Source organism: Tetrao urogallus (genome assembly GCF_951394365.1).
Source record: "Tetrao urogallus genome assembly, chromosome: 6".
NCBI classification, from domain to species: Eukaryota; Metazoa; Chordata; class Aves; order Galliformes; family Phasianidae; genus Tetrao; species Tetrao urogallus.
This window is the reverse complement of record NC_136819.1, coordinates 22,504,600-22,511,853: the sequence shown is the minus strand read 5'-3', so window position 1 is coordinate 22,511,853 and position 7,254 is coordinate 22,504,600.

Here is a 7,254-nt window from a genome sequence, read left to right as displayed (position 1 = left end):
CTTAACATGGCTAAAGACGTCATTTTAGCTAACAGTATGAAAACCTAATGCCCCCCTCTTCAAAATATCCTTTACAGGAACGGCACTGTAAAAATTGAAACTGTACTGTAAAAACCAACTCTTATAAGTGTAAGAAAAATATCGTTGCCTCTAGGAGGCAGCATTTTATTGCAAATACACTTAAAATACAATTTAGTGTTTTGACACCTCAGGATTTTCAAATCTCCTGTGATTATTAAAAATTATATAGCAGAAAAGAAATAAACATTTACGCTTGCAATGGAGGTGTATGTGTAAAAATGAGCTCTGCTTCTCCAACCAGACAGATCCAATTCTTAGATGAAATAGAGAATGCCGGGTGCAAAAGTGTTCCTTGCATTCCTGTTCTCCTAGGTTTTCAGTAGCGAGTTAGAAGAATTTGATAGAGAAGCTGAATATTCAGCTCGTTTATCTACTCTCAGCAGGATACCCTCCCCTGTGTAGGAAAACATTTGCTCATTTGCTTAAAGCTCAGCTGCTAACAGGGCACAAACATAAGCTTGCATGTGCCAGTTTCTTCAACTGCACTGGCAGTGATTTGGTTTTCTTTTATTCACACAGCTTTAATCTGAGCTGGAGATAGCATTCTCTTTCAGGACCACCATCACTAAGATGCTAAGATCTCATGCTAAAGCAGTACACCTGGGGAAGTGCAGACCTTGTTTTAGTGCTGCGACATGACCTTTTGAAGTACAGCTGCCTTTCTCTCTGCATACGGCCCCTTGGTGCTCTCAGATGAAAAGCATTGTTTATTTTTTTAAATCTGCCTCACATGTTAATAATCTTATAACATCCCAAGTGTCCCTATTTGAGTGGGGAACAACAGAGAAGGCCACAGTGGTTTGTGCCTTTTGAACACATCAGAAACTAAGAGGCTTTCATAACAGTGAGTTGGCTATACCCTTAACTTCAGGGGTCTCTGTGCTTGATGTAAAACCTTTTTATTTTCTAATTTATTCTCTGATCAGCTCAGCAATGTGAATGATACCTAACACAGGTATTATACAATACAGATTGATACCTAATTAAGATAAAGAATTCCTCACAATTACTTCAGTTAGTTTTTCAGGGAGCTGGTACAACAGTCAGCTTGAGTATACTTTAATGTAGGAATAAAATGACTGTAAACAGGAAGGTCCTTATTGGGGATATACAAAGCAGATGGACCAATTTTTAAGTTTAAAGTCCATGAGGACTCACTGCGGTCCTCTGATCTGATCCTCTGTACCCCTCATGTACCATTCATCTTCTTTAGTTTTATCATAGAATAACCTGTGTTGAAAGGGACATCAAAGATCATCTAGTTCCACCGTCCTGCCGTGGGCAGGGTTGCAAACCACTAAATTGGGCACTAGAATCAGGTTGCCCCAGGCCCCATCCAAGCTGGCCATTAACTTCTGTTTGAATGAAAATAGATCCTTTAAAAGCAAGCTGCACACCATCAGCCTTGATTTCAAAACTGCCCAGCATGGAGAGCCCTCCACGATCCCTTGGAAACATTTCTCACAGAATTTATGCCCACTTTTAAAAATCTGCAGCATGCTTCTAGCCTGAGTTTGTCTGCCATCAGCTTCTGGCCATTAGATTCCATCACCACTTCGCTTGACAGAGAAGGACCACTACTATAAAAGATTTATGGATTCTGACTGAACAAACCCTTAGCTTTTTCATTGACCTTGAGCCACACTCTAATTCACTGCCCTCCAGGCCTCTATCATCCACATACCTCTTCCACAATCTCCTTCCAAACTGCCCAGTGAGTTTGTGCTGTCCTGCAGAGTCGGGTTCAGTGTTGCTTCACAGCAGTCCCACCACTGTCAAACTCAGGTGTTTCATGCCCTTCCAAATTCTGCTCAGAGTTTCTCCTTTTTATCTCCTATGGATCACGCTACTTGGTGGTGTTTGCTCCTACAGTTTTGTTTATGAACTTTCTCATTTCATTAGCTTTGAATACAAAGCTAAGGCTATCTGGTATCATTTAGTTCTATAATTAAGACAGTATTGCAGGGCTTGAAACTCAGCTTCCCGAGTATGGAACTTACGATGCCACGAGGGATACAAGTGCTGTACCACAGCCAGATTTACAGTGGATACTGATAATGAAAGCCACTTAGAGCCCTGTACCCATTTACACCAGCTGTAGCACCACAGCTCGAAGCTCACTTTTCTTGAGGCTAAGTACTGTGTATCTCCTGTTCAGAAAATAACTCTTTTCTATTGTCTTAATACTTCCATTTACTTGATATGTGTGTATAGGTTTGCTTCAGTGACAGCGATGGATAAGCAATGCCCATGGTCTTCTCACAAATCTCTTTTTTTTGCTTATAATAATGTTGAGACAACCGCTTTGTCTTAATGGGACTGCAAAAGATTCTGTTGTCTGTAATATTTCACCATCTGGTGAAGTATTTAAACTCGAAGGAAGACAAAATCCCTTCCTTAAAGCTTTTATAACCTGATGCCAAAACATACAAAAGCTTGAGGAGGGGATATAGACATCTTAAGCATTAGCCTTTTACCTTCTCTTTTGTTTCTGCTGTGCTTCATTTTCTGAAGAAAGGCACAATAGCCGAATATGGTCCTCTGCCATCAAATGAGAATTACAGTGCCTAAGGTTGGATGGCACAAACAACTTGCTATTATCTAGCAAGCTATTTTAGACCATCATCCTATTCAAACCGTCCCATTTCTGTAGCACAGGATCTCAGATTCTCATAACAAGTCAGTACAAGAGAAAACACGAGCTTACACCTTCAGGCTAATCTGACTGGCTCAAGCATTTCTCTTTCCCATTTTTTTCTGTTAACTCGCACTTCTGCCTGGTGAAATGCCTCAGCAAGAATCAGTCAGAGCATTTCTGCCAAATACACCCCTGACAGAGTGGGTTGACTCAGGAAAAATGTCTGCAACAATCATCTTTCATTCAGATGTAGGCTTCCCCCGTGATAGGGAAGGATCCTTGGAGTTTATTTTGTGTCTTCTATTGATAGAACAAAAGCTGCAAACTGTTGACCTCCTTGTTTTAATTGTTGGCAATAGTATTAAGAAGCTTTTTTGTGGTAAGGCATGAACTACCTCCAGGCAGTACAAAAGCCCGTCTAATTCTCCATGTGATTTGTACTAATAATTCTTCACTCACAGAAAGCCTCTTTCACACAACTGATGGACAGAAAACCCCAAAATATCAGTGGAAAATCTCAAAGAAGAAATGGAGAAACTATATGCACCACAGATAGGCCTTACATTTTGTCATCACAGACTGTTTAGATCTTAAGTATCAGAAGCTGAAAAATCATGCTAAGGAGGCATTTAACAACTGAAGTGGACAAGGTACACTTAGCTTCATTTTTTCCTCTGATATTAGCATTATTTTCAGCCCAAGGAAATCAGTTGTGTTTTCTTCTAATGTAATTTCAGCACAGAAACTCAGACTCTTAAGCAGACCTGCAGGACTGATGTTGTCCTTAGGCGATTTACCTCTCATTTGGTTCTGGAAATTATATGAAGTTGTAAAAATCAACAACAAAACTATCAATCCCACAGCACGATCCCAGAGCTGACAGGACTCCAACAACTGCCAGCAAAGAGAACAGTAGAAATTCTGTAGTGCTGAGGGTAAAAGGTGGGACCCAGCACTCCTACTGCATTCCTTCAGTGCGCAAAGGAGGTGAAATGGAATGATGTCTCTATTAATAAAAGCCATGTTTTTCTTTGCTTTGTCTATAAAGATAGACAACTGGCCATTGTTCAAGGCTTGCACTTCTTTTTCTTTGTCTTACACCTCTTTGGCGGTATTAATAAATCTAGCCAAAGCAAATCTTAGTAGTTGAAATGTGTCATACGCTGGAGTTCATCTTATAATCTTGTATATGCTTTTGTCATTCTTACATGTATTCCTGTATCAGAAAATACTTGGTTAGAGAGACTATAAAATGTGTTTTCAGGCCTGAACCTGCCCATAACGTTTAGCTTGCAAATGCAGGATTTCATCTTTCCACATTAGTAAGTCTATTTACCAATTACCTAATACCTATTTACCAAATACCTTATTATCAAAGGCAGATATGACTGGCCAAAAAAAAACAAAACAAACAAACAAAAAAAAACACGCATGTGATTCTGCACGACTGAAATGTGACTGTCCAGTAAGGAAGGTTGTTATGCTCGCCTCCCTTTAGCTTATGACTGCCTTAAAGAAAAAGGCAAACCTGTATTATTTGGTATTGAAACAAGCAGCAAGTGCAAACCTGACTTTGAAATATGTTGACAGCCCACTTTTTTTTTTTTAGAACAGGATGTGCTGAAAATAAGCAACCTTTATAGATAGATGCAGTGACTGGGCGTGCCAAAGCTAACTGAATTATGTATCTGTACCAGTTATATGCATCAGTACACCCAGAAAATTCGGCAGTCTTTGCCCTGCTGCTCGTAGGAGCTCACATACTGCTAATATTCCCTGTTTAGCAAGAGTTGTTTTGTTTTCCTAGCAATAGCAGCAAAAGGTTGCTGTATTGCTGTTATTATTAAAATATGGTATCTTCTGTACATCTTACATTTCACAGTGTAAGACATTTCTGGCAATGAAAACCTAATCTTCATGTATGAGCCACTAGAAAACATCTTGGAGATATACATTATTAAACTACTTTTTACAGAGATTTTTATCTGCCCTTCTTTCCACAGCCTGCTGTAAGCAGTTTTTAATGTAATTCTCAGAACAGCTTGTAGCAAACACATGAAAATTGCATCTCATGAATGAGCTGGATGCCCTCTTGGCTCCAGATCTCTGTCAGCACATTCTACCCTTAACAATGTTTTCTTCCTTTCTTTAGGATTTCCAAATGTCAGGGACCTCTGGTTTAGCTGTCTCAGATTCCATTAGCACTCTTAAAAAGCACCCATTCTGTGGAGGAAATCAAAGGCATTATAAACACTGCATCCTGTCCTTTTTGTTCTCTTTCAGATTCTCCCCTCTCCTATCTCCTTTTAGCAGTGATGAAAGAATGAAATACCCTGACAACATGGCAAATTCACAGAACCATAGGAGCATAAAATCATTAAGGTTAGAAAGACCAGTAAGATTATCCAGTCCAATGATCAGCCCATGCCTGTTACTGCTTTAGACCACGTCCCTCAGTGCCACATCTGCACCTTTCTTAAACACCTCCAGGGACAACAACTCCACCGCCTCCCTCGGCAGCCTGTTCCAACACCTCACCTCTCTTTCTGAGAAGAAAATTTTCCTAACATCCAAAAATTACCTTCAATTTCAAGGTAAGGCCTTGTGGCACTCTGATTACGATGTTACCACTTCAACTACGGGATGAATGAAGAACCTGCATGTATTTGCTAAGTAAGAAAACGTTGCAAAATTCTGTCTGTGTCACGTAAAGATCAGATCAGCAAAGTAAAGCATGAGGATGTGTTCAAGGCATTAAAAGCTCCTGAGCCACAAAGACTAAGAAGCAAAGAAAGCGTTTATCAAACTATTTGAATGTAGAGTTCTTCCCACTACTGAGATATGTCAGTGATTCAGCCTGGTTCGGTGGTTCGGTCACTTTTATGTTCTTGTATGTATATGCAGAAGACAACACTCTAGATTTTCCTTCTGTGGACAGAGCTGGAAAAGTCCGTTCCCAAGGGCTCAGCAGTATATCAGTGAATTGTCTCTGGATAAGGAGTACATCACAATCCCCTTCTTGAAAGGAACCAAGGGAGTTGGAAAGCAGGGGTCGAGGCTTGTATCTGGAAAACCTTGGTGAATGAGCAGGCAACGAGATGATAGAATGTCCAGTTTTAAAGAGAAGTCTTTACAAATTAAAATGTGAGTTGGATGTGTGAGGGAAACTTTGTGAGAGGGAGGTGAACATGACTTCTGCAAGTGAACAAAGGTGAGTGGTCATGATAAAAATCAGTAAAAGAACCAAAAAAAGTTTTTTTTTTTTTTTTTTAAAAAAAAGCACATCAAAACTTGAGCTACAGAAAGATAGAATATATATATATTCTTTTCTTAACAGTTCTATTTATAGAGTTTACTCTTTTTCCTGATCCACAGACAGAAGCTGTATTCCAAAATTGAAGGACAAAGGAATTAGATCTGACTACTTTTCCAGACCCATATAGGGAACATTTGGCACCTTGCTTACTAGTTTCACTACGGCCCGGTTACATACTGACCCAGAATTACAACCATCTTCAAGCCACTGGGTAATCTTTGTGAAGTGCCCCAGGAAACAGTTATTTGTGCCACAAGAAACACATTGAGAAGTGGAATTGATTTTCCTCTCCTCCAACTTGAGCAGTCTGAGAAAGAAGGCAAAAATAAATGAGTCAAAGGAAGTCTGAGAGAACTGTGTGGCCCTTCAGGTCTATTCAAGTGGATTCTTTCACTGTGCTCGTTGGCTCACTGCCTGACACTGGTGTAGTAAGCAGTGTGACTAATACTCAGCATATGCTGTTTGCTCTCTCATTCTCTCCAGAAGAAAAAGCATATGCATCAGTGTGCCTTGTTTGATAGGATTTTCTGCTGTCTTTTTGAACAGAAATGCTGGTCTGCACTAAAGCTGGAGAAAGCAGGTCTGAAAGGTGCAGACCTGCACTCTGAGGGGAAGGAGGTGAGGTGTGGGACAGTGTTTAGCCCTTGCAGGTGTCCATTCCCCACCCTTTGAAGAAAGGGGAAGTTTTGCCTGACAGAGGCTTTGTTCTGACTATAGTGCTCTCATGCATATCACTACCAGGGGACTCAAGCCAGCACTTCTGACAATCACTATCTTTATGTTAAAATAGAAAAACCTCAACCTCTTGAGCAAATGAGCAGGCTAGCCCTCAGAAAGACAGCTGGAGAGCTGATCAAATATTTGGATGCTCTTTCTGTGAGCTAGCTAGCAAGGCCCAGCCCCTTCTGCTGACGTCTTTCCTCTCTATCACACATCAGACTTTTCCCAGTGGAGCTGGAGAACAGGCTTCAATGAAAACTGCCTGTTTGCAGCTATATGGATATTACAGCTACCACAAGCACTACTTCCTCTACCTGACCTGGAGCAGATACATCATTATCAGGATAGAAAGGGAACCTTGTTGCCTAGCAAAGGTGGGATGATTTATCTCCGTCTCTAGATTGGTCCCTTTTCTTTCCTGCACAAAAGAATTGTTTTCAGACTTCCAAGGAGAATGAAGCCAGGCTAGAAAACGGAGTGAATGTAAAACAGCTGCTCT